The 21,011-nt window shown below is 39.5% G+C and overlaps 1 long non-coding RNA gene across 1 annotated transcript; it reads left to right on the top strand.

The window, feature by feature from the left end:
• Positions 1-15,338: 15,338 nt before the first annotated feature.
• LOC135753308 (uncharacterized) lies at positions 15,339-16,114 on the top strand. The gene is made up of 2 exons (XR_010533587.2): positions 15,339-15,591; positions 15,688-16,114. It is a non-coding gene; the product is annotated as an uncharacterized lncRNA (long non-coding RNA).
• Positions 16,115-21,011: the final 4,897 nt, after the last annotated feature.

Here is a 21,011-nt window from a genome sequence, read left to right as displayed (position 1 = left end):
TCTTAAGGAGTCATAAAGATCCACCTGAAAGGAAAGATGTTAAGATAACAGACAAAGAAACATGCATTTCTAAACTTTGGTCAATTTGCTTTAAGGCATGGCATCATCTTTAGTTTCTACTGATATCACTACTACACATCTGTCAATGGCAGCATTAGGTTGTAAATTCTTCCTGTTAAGAAGATTTTTATCATTACTTTCTGCAAATTAATTTCATGGGCCAGATTAATTTGGGAATTCTCTGTTATATTTGACTATGTTGTTTCAGTATAGTCTGAGTGTATAGCACCATAAACTGCACTTGCATTTAAACTGTGAGCATAAAAAATCCCATTTTTGCCATGGAAATTTCTGGATTAAGTTTAATTTTAATCTTAAACTTAACTGACTTTACTCTGAGTTGTTCTCAGTTGCGTCAGCTCACATGTTTTACTGCTGTGATGTCTGTTTAAGGTGCATACTTTTAAACTTTTCACATCTCTGTGACCTGTAGGACTGTAATTTCTGATGATTTAACATTTCCCACATTTTTAACCAACAATAAAAGTACATTGACTGATCAGATTCAATTTAAGTTGATGTTTTAAACTTATAAAAGAGTTGTTTGGTTTGCTATCTTGTGCCATAGTATTCTCTGTGTTCCTGCAAAGCAAAAAACAAAACCAAAAGCAACAAGCAAACAAAAGCATACACATACCCCCGTTTTGGCACGAGATAGTGGACCAAATAAATCTGAATCTAAATATTCCCTGGGCCTTTTGCTGAGTCTTAATCGTGTAAGTTTGAAATGTATCTAATGCATAATTTTTCACCATATTAGGCCTGTCTGGCCATTATAATATAATGTATATTATAATATGATTATAATATAAATTACATTAAATTAAAAATAATATTCATTAAAATAATTTTATTACTGGTCTCAAGGGCTTCAAGAATGATAGTAAATTTGCAAAAATTGAGAACATGTTCCTGTGCATTAACATTTCCACTAACAACAGCTCTCTGTTGTGAATATAAAAAGTAATCAAGGAATAGGGTGTAAAACACAAACTTTTGCTTTAAATTTTAAAGTCCTAAACTTTCAACCTGAAGACATACAGAAGTGTAAAAAGATTTTTAGCTCTGATTCAATTTAAACAGGAATTCTGTATTTCTGCTGTGATTTCAAGACTCAGCTATAAGCTCTATTTTTATGACTTTCACAATCTTTAGACAATTAGACAACAAATTGCTCTTTAACAATTTCCACAATCTCATAGAGAAACAAAGACTCAGCTTCAACAATCTCTAGACAACTGGACTAAATTGTTTATTTGACAATTCTCACAATCTCATAAAGAAGGACTAAGCCTAGAACTTTTAACAGTGCTGACTACACTGTACTGTTTATCATGATGTTAATCATAGCCTTAAATCACTTTGATTGATTCACAGAAAATAATGATATATTTTATTTGTTACAACCAAGCTAAACATATTTCCCTTGAAACAAGGAGAAACAGCACATACTTTCTGAGAGGGGGTTAACCCCTTTGATCTCAGTGGTAATTCTTTCTCAGTGAGATAAGATCACATGTGTTTTATTGACAATTGTAAGAACAGTTTCATCATTATTTTTCTGTGCATCAGTTAAAGCTTTAGCTCAATTTACCTTATTTCACAATGAAAATTCTGCGTGAATTTAGGAGTTTTAAGATTTACTTATTCCATTCCAATCCTGAGTGTTCTTTAGGAGATTCACTCACAAATTTACTTATCTCCTTAACTCATCAGGTATAGTTAATACACTGATGTTTGCTGCACTTAATGATCTTAAAAAGACTAATATGAACATTTGCTCTTGTCATATCAATCTCAATCATGTAAACCCAAAATTCACTTATCATATGCAAACACATTAACTTACACTGCAGTTTAAATGTATATAACATCCCTTTATTTAAGTTAATTCTTGTTCAGAAGATTGTTCCTATAAATGTTGCACATTTGCTGTGTGAACAACATAAACAACTATACATTTAGTAATTACTGTAATTCAATGTTTACCCTTATTTGAGAACCAGCATAAAATTTGGAAGATGTTAATCCATTTTAAGTTAATCTTTTGTTGCTTTCACAAACAAAAGAAATTTGATTTGCTAACAAAGGGAATTTATCCTCATCTACACTGCTGTTGACATGCTGTGTAACTTTATTTCCATTAACAGAGTTATTATCGCCTGTTTTGCGCAGCTTTGTTTACATACATGGACGCCTCGACTTGGGCACGGAGTTTTCTCATCTCATCCGACATGACTTTATTATTCACGGATATTCGTTAATACTTTACGGGTTTCCAACATAGTTGCGAGATCGTTTCGACGAGCAAATAGATAATCGCCACGGCGATGTTTCCACTTTTAGACTTAAATTTACGACTTTTCGTAACGTACCGCGATAAAAACATGCATAACCGGATCTCTCCGGACTTTCACTGAGTTTACCGTCCCATTCTACAACATATACGGGTGCGTTTATGCTCACCCTCAACATTTCTAATAGGCAAATAAAATCAACTTACCAACACAGCTGCAGACAAAGAGTAGACGTTTAAACCTCCTATTTTGCGATGAATGGAATCCTCTGTTATGGTTGAAATGTCGCGCTGGAAAGCTTCCTGGAGTACCACGTCACTTTTTCGGGTGTACTACGTCACCAGAATTACGTCACCTGTGGTATACGTCATCACGTCGGGATCACCAAGCTGTAAGACGTCACCCATTTGGCCCAACGAAGGTATCCACTGCGTGGTGAAGGGGTCTCGTGTTCTCGTTTTCCTTTAGCGCTTCTAGAAGAATAATTCCATTTATTTAATTTGTTTCTTTGACCTCTGTGGTTAAATTATAATCTGACTCCAATTTAATATAGTAAGAATTTAGTGCATTATTCCAATTATCTGTTGATCATAATTTATATGTTTGATTATTTATAAATTCCCATAGTCTTAGTTATTCGTTCATTAGGGACCCGGTATCGCACAGAGTACACGCCGGCCGTTGCGTATATCTCACGGACACAAAATTGTCAGTCTGATCTTAGTCAGAGGTTGCCGGGAAAACTAATATTTTTATGTCTGGCCGCTCCATGCTTGCTCCGATCATAAAAATAGTTACTTTAGTTTAGCGCTCATGCAACTTGCTAAGGCAGGTGATAGACATAAATCTTAGAGTTGTAATGAATGTGCCCCATGCTCCATTCAACCATCAAAACACTAGTGTGATCATATCCTGACAGAATAATCTTGCGGTAATACCAGACTCCTTCTAATCTACTAGTCATAATAATTTCTGAAAGAATTAAAATAAATCAATACAATTTCTGAAGAATTTAGATGAATCAAATGTAACAATTTATTATACCAGGCAGGTTCCAGCTTCAAACATCAATTAAAGAATATCATACAGAATATGATTCAATTCCAATTAATTAAAATGATCAACAGTTGCAAAAGTTACAAAGTCATGCCTGGCAATAGACACTCTGGTTACAGAGTACTTCCATCGTGGATATAATACACCTAAAATGGTGTAAGAAGATTCTTGTTAAAGATTTCTTCCATGATGTTTTAGTAGTGTGGGAGCTTCTGGGTACAGAATGGCTCCATAAGGTTTGTATAGGCTACACACAAAGTGTGGGAGCTCCTGGTTACAGGATGCCTCCCCGAATGTTTTGCCAGGCCACCTTTTATACACAGCTTGAGAAAACTACCAAAATCTAGTTTGACCTGTACCAAGTGATACTAAAGAACACCTGGTCAAAATCTAGTTTGACCTGTACCAAGTGATACTAAAGAACACCTGGTCAAAATCCAGTTTGACCTGTGCCAAGTGATACTAAAGAGCACCTGGTCAAACTAGCCAGGAGTATCTTGGCAACTGGTCAAACTAGCCAGAAATATCAAGGCAAAACCCCACCTCTACAAGAAATGCATCTTCTATCCAAAGTTCTAAAACCTTAATCCATCATATCTTAGATTTATAGAAATGAGACCTTTTTACTCATCGCACCATGACCTTTAAAATAATACTAAACATTAATATTAAATACCAACTTAGAACCACATAATATGTATACATTACATCATATATTTCAGCAGATACTCAGTGATGTGAGCCTTAAGGCTAACAGTGCCAAAGCCTTTGTGATGAAGAGATTAGGAGAACAGAGAGTTGCATGTCTGTAAACAGTTTCACCTAAGAGTCAAATTTGGGTTAGCAACACCGCCTGAGGTTTAATTGTTTTATAGTGTCTCTTCATAAATAAACTTAAAGTTGATTATTTACCAGCCGTACTACAACGACGAGAAATGTCTGTAAACTGGAATGAAGTAGAGATCAGGGAGCTCCATTCTGAAGCTGAGATCATTTACCAGCATGACAGAACATAACGAAACACACTCTTTTATGGTCTAATCATAAACAAAAATGCACGCAAGTGGTTTCTGGAGAGAGAAATAACGGATAATAAGCAAACTTCAGATGTTGCAGAGAAAAAAATTACCAAGTTCAGGACTTTAAACAGGTCACGTCTTTACGGGATTTTTAAGCTATGAACACACACAGATTCCAGAAAATCATTGGCAGTGGGAATGAACCAAAAATCAAACGATCCCGGACAAATCCCGGATGCATTTTCCGTAATGTCTGTGTGAAAAGGGTTAAATGTGAAATGCAACACTTAAAATGGCTGCTCTAGTGACGCAAGTCACAATTTTCAATTAAAAGAGAAAATCATCAACTGTTAAAGGCACAAAATGTAATTTTCTCTGCTAGAGGTCACTGAAACAGCCACAGCTTCATAATACTGTTAAACAGGGTGAAATGATGGGAGTTGTAGTCTTCACCTTTATAAAAACCATGTTCATGGATGACGTAATAAAAATAAAGTTTTATAACCGTTACATTATAATGTAAGTCCGCAGTGTAGTAGAAAGGACTTGATCATGGATGACTCAAATACCTTGAAGGCACCTATTATTATTCTTATTCCGTAGGTTTTTGTTGGTTAAAAATAATCCTAAATCAATTTTTGAGCAAGTACCTACCCATCTAGTTTTCAAAACGATCTCCCTACCTTAGCCTGCTTCACAGTGGTAAACTTGTAATAACCTGTAATAATTTGAGTGGCTCTAGTAGGTTGTTCTGGGAAAACATTTGAAAAAGTAATTAATCTTTTTACCTCATGTCTGTAAACAGAAAGAAGAGAACCAGCTACTTCAGGCATGTATAGGGAAGAGTTTGCCTCTTCTTGTATACAACAGTTGCTTATAGGCATTTAATCTGTATGTTTTTATTCTATATTTGGAATATTCCACTTCTGCACTACTAACTGGAAACCTAACTATTTAAAAAACGTGTTTTTTAATGTGTTTTATCTATAAAATATCAATTTTAGCACCTGCTTTTATGTTTATTTAGAAAGGGTAGGCATGTGCCGTCATACGTGTACACATTCAAACTTTACCTACTTTAGGTACTTTTTTCAATGGGGTTGCACTGTAATGCTGCATTTACACCAACCGCGGTAAGGGCGTGAAGCGCGAGTGATTTCAATGTTAAGTCAATGTGAAGACGCGTTGACGCGCGTCAGGAGGTCCCGCGGCGCGGAAGAGGCGTTCGGCGCGGCGCGGAAGACGCGTTTCCGCCTCTTTCGCGCGTGAAGCTCGGGCGAAAGGCGCGAATTGAGCGTTGTGCGCGGTACGCGCGGTAAGCGCGAATTGTGCTTTTTGTGCATCTTGCGGTTCACGCGAATTTGCGGCTGACGCCCGAGTTGAAAAATTTGAACTTTGGCGGAATTTCGCGCCGCGTTAACCAATCAGGATCCTGCTTGCTGCTGTGGTGGCAGCCCCGCCCGGAGTCACTCACTCAAGCAGTCACTCGAAGCTATATGACACAAGTTGTTATTTCTATAGTGGAGACAGGAATAAAAAGGACCTCGCTTGGAAGAGTGTCAGTAAGGACTTTGGGCAACTTGGTAAGTTGTAATACACGCTTCACTTTTGAGTCACGTGACGTTTATCTACCCGTGCCGTTTATTTTTCCCCATAGTAAGGTTTACCCAATACAAAACTGGTAACTCTCTTGATAAATGCACAAGTAACATCAGTCATCTTGCAAACAGACACTCGCACAGCAGTTGCCCCTCCCACAAGAAGCGGATTTTGCTTCGGACGCGCGTCAAATGCTTGCTTTTTCCGCGCGTCTACTCCGCTCTACACGCGCGAATGCATCCAAATTGTTCAAGTGGCAAACCACGCGCGATAGACGCGATTTTGACGCCCAAACCGCGTTTGGTGTAAACTCAGCATAAGTTATGAGCAGCAAGTTGCATTCATATATGATAAATAGACTGAAAACATTGCGAAATCAACGTTGATTCAATTTGCAAAACCAAATGGTAATTCAACATTGGTCCCTGACGTTGATTCAACAGTGAATCAATGTTGAAATGCTGTCTTGGATTATGACTTCAATAAATTTAGTGGTTTCTTTGGAAAACTGTAATGGTCATAGTGGGTCTCTTGGTAATTTGTTTTCTTTTATTGGTGGCCTTTTGTTTATTGGATACCATTATGTCACGACAGGTAACAGGAATCAGGACGCAAGTGCAAGTTCAAAATGAATAATAAACATTTATTAACAAAACATGAAACAAAACACAAGAACCAAAAAACGGGCAGGTAAGTAAAACAGGAACTCAATACGATGCACAGGTACAGACATGGAATTAGCGACAATGATCCAGAAGCGAGTATAACACAGACAAGGGTATAAATACACATAGACTACGTTCACACTGCCATCAAAAAACAGTTTTCTGCTCATGTGACCCGTGTATGTCTCTTTGTATTACAGTGTGAACAGCACAAACCACATGGAATCTGATCTTTTTTATTCTGATTTGAGCCACTTCCATATGTGGTTCTAAATCAGATACAGGTCGGATATTTTGCAATGCGACTAGAGCCTGACCGATATGGGTTTTTTTTGGGGCCGATGCCAATACAGATATTAGAGAGTAAAAAAAGACTGATATATAGCGATAACGATATATCGGCCTTTTTTTTGTACTTTCCATTCTAGTGTGCATCTAACAGGCGCAAGTTGTAATGCAGAAAGCACAGCTTTTCTGCATTTTCTCCTTTGAGAGTGCTTCGCTTCTCTTCATTAATGTTTCCAATAGTGCTGAACACCCTCGCACAGAGGAGGGTAGACAGGAGATCTCCTGGCCTGGCACTCTAGTGGGTTGCCTCTTTTTCTCTCTGGCTCACTCATGTTCCTCTCAAGCTCTTCAAAGATCCCCTCAGGTGCCTGTGCATGACTGGTTGACGTGAGCATGGTGTCATACAGGCTGTCTAGAAGACTGTGCGCCTGGTCCTCAACTCTCTTTCTTTTGGGGTCTCCCTCTTCACTGGCACTTTCTGCTGGTGTTGGGTCTGGTAGAGTCATCTCTGTCTTCTCCCTCAGCCAGGCTTTGGCTTGGGTTAGTGTCTCTGCTGACCAGGGTCGCTGCTTGTAGTGTGGGTTGAGCAGGCATGCGAGCACCACCTCTTTCGACTCTTTCACTAGTTTGGAAAACCTCTTATTCAGGCTCTCCAGCTTAGTCTTCCTTAGAGTCTGGATTCTTTACTGGTGGGTCTCTGTGACTAGGGATGGGTACCGAAACCCGGTATTAAACTGGCCCCGGGGCTAAATTATGAAAGACCGTAGTATCAGTAAGATCTGACGCTATCGGTTCTGCTATCGGTCCTGGAGAAAATAAATAAATAAATGTACTATGTTTTCTTGCTTAATAATGTTTTCGTGCACATTTTATCTCACCAAACATTTCTAATTTGCGATTAAGACGTTTGTCTGTGAGATCTGCGAGATCTCTCATGCGCGCCGCGGAGGCTGGCTGTCTGTCAAACACAACCACAACAACGAGCGCGGCGCACGCACACGCATAACAGCACGAAAACTACCGCTTAATACAAAGAGTGACGATGGCGGATAGAGCAAAACATTCAAAAGTGTGATTATACTTCACTAGAGTTGATGCAGACAACGCTCGTTGTCATACAGGTAAGTGCAACAAGATGTTTGCATGTAAGGGCGGAAACACAAGCAATCTGTCAAAGCATCTTTCAAAAGTGTATTACGTGCAGAAAGAAGCTGTGTCCCAATTCAAGGGCTGCGACCTTCTAAGCATACAACCTTAAAAGGGGAGCACTCTGTCTTTCAAGGTGGCAGCCTCAGAAGTCCGCGAAGAGAACTGAAATGAGACAGTCTAACCCTCGGAGGACCTATAATTTGCGTCACCTGTTGCACGCACCCACCGCGCCTGTCAGCAGGACACAGCGGAGACGTTTCTGACTTATTTAAATAAATATGAAATCAGAAAAATATTCATTTATTTTAGAAAATATGACACGTTGATGTAGATTAAACTATTCAACAGTATATAAAATTAATCAACCTTAGAAATACGCAACATAAACAGAATAATATTAACACAAGTCACAGCCTCAAGTCGCGCTGCTGTGACGCAATCGGTCTTAAAATACGTCCTTAGAAGGTCGCATCCTGCAAAATTCAACCATCATCTCTGGTGGTTGCCGCATCAACGTCAGGCATGTATGCTAAAATCAAAAAAATGTTCACGTCATTTAAAATAAATGTACAATCTCCCTAATTGGTTTGCTTACCTTACGTTGAAATTCTGTTGATTTCTTTTGGGAGAAATGCTGAACGTTATGCATTCAACATATTTTCTACTTCTTTTTAAAATCCCAAATAAAGAAAAATCAGCATGTAAACATTTATTTAGCCTAAATATCCTATTTAGAGTATTTTTTCTGCAGCTTTCACGCTGGTGCATTAATAAATATATGTATAATATTTAGAAATGATATCCAGAAATTAATTTGTAATAATGAAATGCAGGAAATCGCCAGTACGCTGAAGAAGGGCGTTCAGCCCGAAACGTTCGTTGTGGGCGATTAAACGCTATTTTTGAAGCTTGAACTGTGAGTGCTGTCCCTTTCTTACATTTTATGACATTATTCACATTGAGGGATTCAGCACCCAGTTTGATTGTCCCCATTATCAGTAAGTGTGAGCGTGTTGTTGCACAGAATAATAATGAAATGCAGACACATAATTAACTTAATCATGTGAACATAGGTTCATGATCAAATGTTAACATTGGCCAAAGTACAGATAAGAATACCGTTAAAGCACCGGACCGTTAAGCAGTACCGGTAAGAGTAGTAATACCGTTAAAACCTTAACGATACCCATCCCTATCTGTGACTCCAGCAGACAGTTCAGCACCCCTACACATGGTATAATGCAGGAGGCAGAGGAGTCTGCTTTGCTCATTTCTTTTGTTATTTCTTCCAGTGGTGTCAGGGTCTCTGCCAGGTTGGCTGCCACATCCCACTCGTCCGCAGTTGGACAGGTGAAATGCCCATTGTCACTTGAATAGGCTGTGATTGCTCTCTTTTGCTCCAGCATCCCCAGGAGCATGTGTAGTGTGTAGTTCCACCTGGTTGGCACAGCCTGAAGTATGGAATGCTGAGGGACACCAACCTCCTTCTGAATTACAGAGAGGCATTGCTGTGCAATAACTGAGTGGTTAAAGTGTGTGGCTATTCTTTTTAGTTTGGCCAGTGTGCCCCCTATCACCCTCTGAGAGCTGAGGCCATCATTAATGAACAGCTGAAGTGTATGAGTACTGCAAGTCAGGCATCTCTGCAAGTCTCATGTCTTTTACCATATTCATACCACTGTCCCTTAGCACAAGGAGGACGCGTTTAGTGTTGATGTTCCATCCTCAAGCATAGTCAGGAACATCTGCCCAGTGTATTCCCCTGTATGGGACCCAGACATGGCCTTCACATTTAACACAGTTTGGACTCTGTTCCAGTTCTTATTGATGAAATGAGCAGTCGAGCTCATGAGGGCTTCAGTAGAACCTGACTCTATGAGCATTACTCAATGGTAAAAGTAATGCTGTTTTCTGCATTTTCCACAGAGATAAGTTGCTTTATTCGTGTTACAACTTGTGAGTAAATTTGATCCAACAGCTGAGTGCAGAAATACTTCTCACTTTTTAAAGGGTATCTAGGCTCTGTCTTGGCCAGTAATCTTTTAAAACCAGCACCCTCCACAATTGCATAAGGCAGGATATCAGTGGCGATCATTTCCTTGATCATCTTGTCCAGCTCATTTGATCTTCAATCATCTGTGGTCTAGCCTGGCTCCGCCCTCCTACGTGCTTCCGCTTAATTTTCATTTAGCTTCAGCAGTACGTCTGGGACTGCTCTGTAGAGTTTCGTTTTCTCCTGCAAAAATCTGCAGGTCCAATCAGCGAACAGAGGGGGGTGGCTAAAAATGATGACGTTGAGGTCGTGCGTCAGTTTGAGTCATAGTTCAGTAATGGCAGCGGGCGTGAGAAAAGCTATTCGGTCCGTTGTTGCAAAGCTGCCGAATATACAGAAGTTAAAGCCGGAGCAAGAACCAGGTTTGCTAAGTTTTGTTGGTCTGATTATTCGTACTTGTTGTTTCTGTCCGGTTTCGGCGCATGATATACGTCACGACCACACGTTAGCGACTGCGTATGGCAGATCCTGAGTGACCCTGCGCAGATCCAATAGTTTTAAACTTCAACAGAGGACCCTCCTTAATGGAAGTAACGCTTTGCAATGGAGCGTGGCCAGACTCTCTGTACATCTAAAATGAATGTACGAGAGTCTGGTTGGACCAGTTTATCTGTGGTCCACCATTTGGTCTAATCCAACACTTGTTTGAGTGTGGGCTGTGATGCTTTATCATATGCCGCATGATAGGCTTCTTTATGTTTCACTTTAATATGTGCCCACAGGTTGGGTGTATTTTTTTGTTTGAGGCTGCTTGATCCCTGACTGACAGAGCCTGCACAAATATTACAGATAACCGTACCAGATGGGTCCTTGGTGAAGTAGTCCCACACCTTACTTCTTCCACCCTGAGCCATCTGTAAACAAATATTTATATTTAGATATTATAATATAGTAATATATATGAGAAATTAACAGAATGATGCATTTGAGCTGGAAACAAACTAGTTTAAGGGCGTTTTCACATTAGCACTTTTGGTGCGCACCCGGGTTCGATTGACATCAGAGTTCGGTACATTTGGATGATGTGAACGCTGTCTTCCGAACTCGGGTGCGCACCCGCGAAACGTACTCGAGTCCGCTTAAAAAGGGTGGTCTGGGGTTCGTTTCTTGTGAACTCCAGATCGGTTCGCTGCTAATGTGAGCGCAATCGTACCAAATCGCGGAAGTGAACCGCTGTTAATTACGTATTATATGGAATGTCCCACCAAAACAGACGTGTGTGTTTGTGTGCATGCACTTACCTTGACAACAAAATGCATAGAATCCTTGCTTGAGTTTTGTTCTTATTTTTTTAAACCTTTGGTTTTGTTTTCAAAGAAATAATACAGAAACGCAATTTCGTCTGTCTGCCCCAAACATTCTAAAGTCGTTTCGATGACAAAGGGATGTCCGCCGACGTCTATTTTTGCGGAGGCATTCAGAAATCATCGCTGCGTCCCAAATCGCCTACTTCCATACTATATAGTAGGCAAAGAGTACGAGAAGTAGGGCTTTTCGCCTACTATATAGTATGGAAGTATGCGGTTTGGGACGCAGCCCATCTCTTGTCGTCTTCTCGTTTACAGCGGTTACCAAGCAACATGAGAACGCGCCGGCTGCAGCTTGATGATGCAAGCGTACCGCGGTTCGGATGCAAAAATAATATGTGAACACACTCCATGGGGGGCATGGGGAGGGGGAAGCAATCGAACTCGGGTTCGGACCAGGCAATCGCACCAAATGTGAAACCGTCCTAAATTGCATGTTCCATTCTATATTGTTCTGTAGCTTAATCTTCACTAATGATTTTATCTTTTTAATTAGTAACAATATATTAACATTAACTTGGACGCCATTTTAATGGTAAGATTAGGTTATTTTAAGTAATCAAAAAGCATTTCTAATGAACTGAAATTACAATTCAAAACAACTTAAGTTTACAAAAATTACATGTTAAGGACCCTATAAAATATTTAATTTTTTCTGAAATTGTTTTTTCCTCAATTTCTTTGTTTTTTGTTTAAAGTTTTCTTAATTCCATTTTAATTGTTTAATAAAATGTTATTACTCAACAATCATGTCTAATTATTCTAATTCATAAAAACAACCATTTTAATAATAAAATATTCTATGAAATGGTTTTTTTTTTGACAAATTGTGTTGCATATTTTCTTTCACATACTCTAGTCCAGGGTTCACCAAATGGCGGACCCCGGTCCGAATCCGGACCGCAAGATGCGTTGATCCGGACCGCAAATCCTTTTGACCCAATGAAAATAAATAAAATAATAAATATAAAGCAAATACTTTTTAACGTTATTATAAAATCCTTTTTATATCAGGCACTTAAAGGCAGCTCAGTAGCGCTATTTGGGTCCTACACCAACCCAGGTTTGAGTGCTGTGGGCCAACACGAACAAACACAGACAGATGTGCAGTGAAGAGAGCAGAGAGTTAAAAACAATGGCATTCTCATAAATTAGGAAAGTTGGTGCTGAAAACTTATTTTTTGAGGTGGGTGAAAAAATATGCATTTATTCTTCCTCATTTGCTCGGAGTCTGTTGCAGTTGTCAAAAGTGGTAACATTAAACGCTATTACATAACTAAACATAGACACTTTGAAGAAACTTACCCTGAGCAGTACGAGGGAAGGGTGCGAAAAATAAATGAACTAAAAGCCCAGTATGAGCGACCCACACGGGTCCTCACTCACTTCCACCCAAAAACGAGCCCATGAGTGTTCACTAAAAATACAGTGGATTTTTAGGAAAGCATGGATGCTGCGTGAAACATTTTTAGATGGAAAAGAAAGACATGATGTGAGGAAAATAATATTTAAAAGACCCCTGCTCTAGTCTATGTAGTGATTTGATTTGAAGTGCGCTGACATATTTTTTATTTATTTATGAAAAATATGAGAAATTCCGTTAAGGAGTAAATTCCATTTTTATATCTAGATTTCGTGATTCTGTCCGCATTTACTGCATCATACAATTCATAGGACCCTACTATTAATGTAGCAAAGAAGTATGATAAGCTCACTGTGAGTAAAAAACGGGGGACAGTTCTTATTTACTTTAGCATTGCGTCTCAACAGCTAGGTAACAATTAGCGCTAATTCACTTTTTAACATACTCCATCACTGCCGTCTATTGAACTGCAGAAAGATGCTAACTTTTCAATCTGCTACGTTACTGACTGTTCAGACAAATGTACTGCCGGGGCATCGCAGTTTTAAGGGTTAACGTTATATTGACCTGATATTGGAAAAGGAAAACTTATGGGGTCATTGTTTATTAACTTATGTATTTCACAAACTAGTTAGCAACTTACCGTTAGACAATGCTTCTGTTGTGAAGACGCTGCTTGCCTCCGGCTGCTTGAACAAGAGACCTCAGGTCTTTACTGAGGTAAGGCTGATGTCACTTATTGGTGGACCTAGGGTCGCCAATAACAGCAGTTTGTCGCGCTATGCTGGACAAACTAAGGAATTACACCATTTACATGTTCTGTAAAAAATTATCATATCGGCAGCATATCTGCAGCATTTTCGCCAATGCAGATATATCTGCGACAGGCTCATATCGGCCGATAAAATCGGCAAAACTATAAATCAATCGGGCACTAAATGCGACCTCAGTCTGAACAGTCATATCGGAATTCATGTGACTTTTACGTCATTCTAGATTGATGTGGGTCACAATAGCGGAAATATGCACCAATGGCATGTTTGCAAAACCACTTAAAAACATTCAAGACATTAAATATTAAGCTTCTGTTGCACATCGCCTTATAAATGAAAGCCCCTAACATGCAAATAAGTGTGTTTGACTTTCCTGAAGCGTTGTCCAGATGACGGACCTGCATGTACCTGGGAATAGACTGACTCGGCTCGTATCGTTCGCTCCCACGACACTGAGATAAAACGCGTCGACTGGCCGGCCTGTAGTTCAGGACCACAAACAGTTCACGCAGCTGTCTGATTTTAGCCAGATAATGTCAAACAAAACAATCAAACAAAAAATCAGATCTGAGCAAAAATCTGAATGAAGTCGTAGGCTGTGTCCCAATTCAAAGGCTGCAACCTTCTAAGGATGTATTTTAAGACCGGCTGCGTCACAGCAGCATGACTTGAGGCTAGTAAGGCCGTCCCCAGGGGCGTCGCTAGACCCCTTTTACTGGGGCCCCAGTGTAAATCTTTTGTGCCCCGGTGTAAATCTTGAGTTTAAATTTTAGCAGTTAACTAGTGTATTCCTTTACAAAGATAATAGCGGCAAAAACAGATTTATATGCAATATAGTTACCCAATTTATGCTTTTAAAAGCGTGGCAGCAGTCGCACTGACCCGTACACGCACGCACAAATCCATGTCCATTCAAAAGTCCAGGTGAGGCCACGCGATTAGTTTCGTCATGTTTTCATAAAAATATATTTTTTAAATAAGTTATTAATCATTGCTATCATAGTATAATGTAGAAAATAAATAGGGGGCCTGTGCCCCAGTAGAGCTTTATGTCTAGCAATGCCCCTGGCCATCCCAATTCAAAGGATGCTTAGAATGAAGCCTCAAAATGCATCCTCATTTCTCTGCACTGTTAAGGATATAACGCAGGGGTTCTCAAAGTTTACATTCAAAGGTCCAAATCTGAATTCCCATAATTTTCATAGGTCCGGAAAAACTTTATGTAAATCATTTGTTTATATAACAAATCAACACAAATAGTTTGGGAAAAACATATGTGTATTTTGGATTTAAAGTAAATTAAAAAAATAAAAATAAACACAAGAAATATGCCAAAAGTAACCAGGTGCAAAATACAGAGAAACCTAATTAGAGAAATGGCACAGTTTGTTCTCCATCATATGCATAAACCATGGCAAAAAAAGTGTGGTTGGTAGGCAGAGACACTGACCAAAATTAGGGGTGCACCTATAAATTGGCTGATGATGTTTGCTATGCTTCTCAATGAATAACGGTGAAATGCCACTACATCCAAAAGCCAGGGGGCGCTCTCGGGCAGAAACTTAATATGCGCTGCAGAAGAAGAACCAGACACACGGAGCCATAGATATCATATAGAAGACTAGATGCCCTATTGGCCGCTGGGGACTGAGAAATACGGCGGCCATCTTAAACCGGTCGTTCTCCTAGTTTTGTTGCATGGCAGCAGATAAGATGTCAGAGCACTGTGGAGCATTTTCCTGTTCTAATCGGCGGACGATCGCAAATAGGGCCCGGAGGATTATTTTCACAAGTACTTTTTAACATCGCGGTACTATTGGTTGTATTTTGTGAATAGAATATTACCAGAAAATTGAGAAAGAGCCAGCTTATTGATTTTACTGTACTGAAATTGTAGCCAGCTAACGTTCGCTAGGCTATGTTTACTGCACCAGCCGCTGTTCACCCTGCAAGGAGAGTGGGGTAAAGTAAAGTAATAATTACAAGAGTTTCTCTGTTGTGAGTATTGTGTTATATAAGCGCTATATAAATGTGTATTATTATTATTATTATTATAAGGTGCTGTGAGCTGCGTGATCCGCCGAGCTTTAAAAAGCTGAGATGTCAACAGGAACAGAGGATGTTTTCCTTCGTAGGGAGGACATTGAGGAGACTCGGTTTGGAATCGACAACTATCAGTCTGACTCGTTGTCACTGGTTGTGTCTGTGTTTTTAAAGATAAGGCTCCACCATGTTGCCAAACTCACCTCTCTTGAACTACAGAAAGGGAGCACGGGAAAGAAGCTCTGGAAAACAGTCCTCTTTCAGGGGTGTGTGTGTGCGCGTGCGTGCGTGCGCGCGCGTGTGAGTGTGTGGGGGGTTTACAAATCATTTTAAATTGTTTCTTCACCATATTAAAAAGTCTTATTTTATTGCAACTATCTGTTTCTGCATCTTTGTCATATTTATAGTGTGTGATTTATAAAATATCTTATGTCCTACACCACATATTTTGATTTTGGACTCACTTTATATCTTATATAAGAATATTTTATTACTGTTTAGTGAATATTCATTCATTCCTACTATGAACATTAAGTGGCGCTGTCCACATTAGTGTTGGTAACACTAAGATTCTAAACCTAAATCTTGACAAACTATATATTGTTGGAAAGCTCAATAGTATAATTTTCATATTTCATTACCATTTGGGGAAAATTATGACACAGTGAGAGTCAGTTTCTAAAAATGTTACGGGCCCACAGGTAGGCCAAATTTGTTTTTGCATATAACACTAAAACCCTACTCTAAACCTAAAAAATCATGGCAAGCTATATATCATCGGAAAGCTCTCAGAATGTAGTTTTAATATTTCAAAATCTTTTTGCATGAATAATATTGCGGTGACAGTAATTTATTAGTTTGTGAGTATACAAGAGTACAAGAGTATGTGGCAAAATCTAGTGGCAGTTGTTGGTAAAACCATTAAAATTGTGACCCAAACATCATTTTTTTGTGATTTGGATCACAACTACTTGAGACATATTGCTTCATGTTAACATTATTTATTGTGTGAAACATTAACTTTTATGTAATTTTATTTATAAATTAATATGTTACTGCATAATTTGATATATTAAAATAAAGGTAAACGGCTATAAAAGTATTTATATTTAATATTTTTACGTTCCAACTCATTTGTGAAAAACCCTAAATTGTCTTCTTTAAAACAAGACCAAGATTAGGTTTCTAGCCCAAAGAATCCCAGAGAAATATTCATTTAAAGATGTACATCACATTGTCACCCCCACTCAAACGGGATTTGCGGCACATAAGGGGTTAAAATACGCCGAACCATGTGTCCTATATCATAGCTCCATGAATGACCTTTGCAGCAAAAAAACCCGCGTGAAAATCTGTTCGGTATTCACTGAGATATGATTAATTAAATGCGCTGATAGCTCATTCCACCAGTCATACAGATTACACTGAGTGGAGCGGGTGACCGATCTAAGATGGCGGCCCCATATCTCACCGCGTCAGTAGGCAGTAGCGGTCGATAGGGCGTCTACCTATATGATGTCTATGCACGGAGTTCCAGGAAATGTCTTAAGGATATATTTATATTACTGTTCTTCAAACCTTTTCAGGTATTTTCATGATAATAAAGAATATGTATGATTATGTTTGACGAGTGTTGTTTTTTTAAATGCATGTTTTAAACGACTCAAACCAACAGTGATTGGTAAGGACTGATCAAAAGCCGTAGTACATGAAGTAGCTGTGCATGATATCTGGGTGTGATGGCTACAGCGTCACACAGGAAATTTTTTAATAACTCGTTTTATTTTCGGACAAGGAATACTCTTAAATCTAAAAAGAAAAAAACACTAAACGAATGGTTTATAAGTTTAATATGCATTTGTAAAATAGCAAATGCACACATTTAATCAATCACATAGAAATGAATGCACTTGTAATATGAAGTGGAAGCGGGTCCGGATCAAGTTGCCGTCGGGTCCGGATCCGGACCGGAGTCCGGACTTTGAGAACCCCTGATATAACGAATGGATCCATAACAGCCGAGAATATCCCTAAGGGTCATTGCGCGGCTGCATATAATGGCTGGATATTCTAAAATAAACAATTAAAACCTTTATTAAATAAAAGTGTATTTATCAGAAAAAATTTTCTTGTCACTGTTTTATTATTATTATAAGTTATGTTTTGTGTTAATAGTATTCTTTTTATGTTGCATATATTTATAAGGCTGATTAATTTGATATACTGTTGAATAGTAGGTGTGGTGGGTGCGTGCAGCAGGTGACGCCAATTATGGGTCCTCCCAAGGTTAGACCATCTCATTTCAGTTCTCTTCGCAAACTTCTGAGGCTTCCACCTTGAAAGACCGAGTGCTCACCTTTTAAGATTGCATGCTTATGAGGTTGCAGCCCTTGAATTGGGACACAGCTATAGACTTAATGACATCAGTTGTAACAAGACAAGCAATCAATTAACAGATGTCCAGGTGATTAACCTTGACATTACCCCCCTAAGGAGTGGCTCCCAGACACTCCAACCTAAATATAAACAAAAGTCATGGGAGGGTGGACCTGGGGGAGGGACGGAGGGCTTGGAGACCACGGCGGAGCCGACAGAACAAGAGGCCAGGGCGAATCCAGCAAAACCAGAGCGGCCATCTTGGCCCACGCAAAATGTTCACAACTGGCAATCTTCGGAACAAACTCTGATCATTCAAACTATAGCAGGAACTGCCGTCCAAAAACCGAATCGAGCATGGTGGCGGTCATCCCAGGAACCGACCCAGAAGATTCGACCATCAAGGGAACCAACTCAACAGATTTGACCCTCACAGGAAAAGGCTCAAGCCTGGAGTTCCAAGCGTTCCCATTCGGTTAGCTCCAATGGGCATTGGGACTTCGCAGCTTGCTTGATGTCCACTACTCCCCATCTAAAAAAATATTAGGTAAAGCTTCTCTCCTCGAACTCGCTGCATCCTTTAGGGTAAGTTCGGATCATTTTATCACAATGGGTAACGGGTAAGGGGTTCTTATCCTCAACAACGTAATACTGGGTTTGTGCAGGGCAGAATGCAGGAGGTGTTAGCACCACCGTGCCAGCCAGAGCAGCCTCACGATCCAATGGTTCGTCAAGGTGCAACTACACACCATGGGCACAGCCTACAACCAGTGTTGGGCCCTTTCAGTGTCGTACCTGAAGGTACATGGTCGATGGTGGGCTGTTTTCTCCCTCAGCACATGACGCTTTGGGGGACGATAGCAACAGATACAAGGCTATTAAACACCCTGTCAGTAGGATACAAATTACACTTTCGCCGTCTACCACCTCCAAATACCGGAGTCCGCACTACACTGGTGCGGAACCCAAACCATCAGAATATACTCTGATGGAGAAAATGTATTTACATTTTTGAATATATTATGTTACCATTTATGAATGTATAATCCTTTGCTTAGAATCATATTTACTAGCTTCTCAGAAAAACTGCCAAGGTGAAATAGTGGGTAGAATGTTCTTTTGTTATCATACGACCTTTGATTACTGCATCATCAAGCTACATCATCTAGTTACTATCTTTGTTTTTGGTAGAATGTAGACAATCCTATTCTTCTAGACTAAGAAAAATGTGTGATGTTGTTACCATTGTGAAAGTCTGTGAGGTTCGACCTTCGGAATGAACCAAACCAGTGATTAAAACCTAAATAAATACAGTCCGCAGAGAAGCTCAGATCGAGAGACAGTTGAGTGTTTCCTGCTGAGACATCTCAATCTGGGTTCTCCCTGCAGAATATTATACACCCCATTCATGGTCTGAGTGTGTCTTATTTTTATTAAAGGAATAGTCTACTCATTTTCAATATTAAAATATGTTATTACCTTAACTAAGAACTGTTGAATCATCCCTCTATCATCTGTGTGTGTGCACGTAAGCGCTGGAGCGCGCTGCAACGCTACGATAGCATTTAGCTTAGCCCCATTCATTCAATGCTGCCATTTAGAGATAAAGTTAGAAGTGACCAAACACATCAACGTTTTTCCTATTTAAGACGAGTAGTTATACGAGCAAGTTTGGTGGTACAAAATAAAACATAGCGCTTTTCTAAGCGGATTTAAAAGAGGAACTATATTTTATGGCGTAAACGCACTTTTGGGAGTACTTCGACTCGCCTGAAAAGTCCGCTCCCCTTCTCACTCTCATAATGGGAGAGGGAGGGTGTTACTGCGCCAAGTCGAAGTACTCCCAAAAGTGCTATTACGCCATAAAATATAGTTCCTCTTTTAAATCCGCTTAGAAAAGCGCTATGTTTTATTTTGTACCACCAAACTTGCTCGTATAGCTACTCGTCTTAAATAGGAAAAACGTTGATGTGTTTGGTCACTTCTAACTTTATCTCTAAATGGTACTATTGAATGAATGGGGCTAAGCTAAATGCTATCGTAGCGTCGCAGCGCGCTCCAGCGCTTACGTGCACACACACAGATGATAGAGGGACGATTCAACAGTTCTTAGTTAAGGTAATAACATATTTTAATATTGAAAATGAGTAGACTATTCCTTTAAAGGAATAGTCCACTTTAAAGATGGGGTCCATTGACTTTTCATAGTAGGAAAAAAAATACAATAGTAAGTCAATGGGCCCCATCTTTGAAGTGGACTACTCCTTTAAGGTTCATAAGTATTTTAAACCTGACAACTTACATCAGAAATAGAGTCATTACTAGAAAAACAAGCCATAGAAATTGTTCATGGCTCAGACCAGTTAAACTGATTTTTCTTGAGGTATTTCCTGGTTCCAAAAAAGGATGGGGGAATTCAACGCCATTCTAGATTAAAGGGACCCTCAATATCTTTCTGAAACGTCTACCATTCCACATGCTATGAACAGCAGATGTCATAACAGCAGTAAACAGAAATGATTGGTTTATTACTTTAAACCTGAAGGACGCGTATTACCACATTCCAATTGCGGAACATCATAGGAGGTTCCTTTGTTTTCATGTCAATGGAGTGACATACCAGTTCAGAGTTCTGCCTTTTGGAAAGTTCAGAACTTTCCCCAAATCTTACCCTGGAGGGCCAGAGCACTGCAGAGTTTAGCTCTGATCAAACACACCTGAGCAAGCTAATCAAGGTCTTCATGATCACTAGACAATCACAGGTGGGTAAGTGTGATTAGGGTTGGACCTAAACTCTATAGTGCTCCGGCCCTCCAGGGTAAGATTTGGGCAACCCTGTTTTAGAGCCATTACAGTGCCAAGGCAGGCGTATTCTGCCATACCTCGACAACTGGCTACTGTGCGTTTAGTCTCCGCAGAAGGTGCAAGAGCAGACAAGATCACTACTATTCTTATCCCTGCTC

The sequence above is a fragment of the Paramisgurnus dabryanus genome, chromosome 11 (genome assembly GCF_030506205.2).
Source record: "Paramisgurnus dabryanus chromosome 11, PD_genome_1.1, whole genome shotgun sequence".
NCBI lineage: Eukaryota > Metazoa > Chordata > Actinopteri > Cypriniformes > Cobitidae > Paramisgurnus > Paramisgurnus dabryanus.
This window is presented reverse-complemented; position numbering and strand designations above follow the sequence as displayed.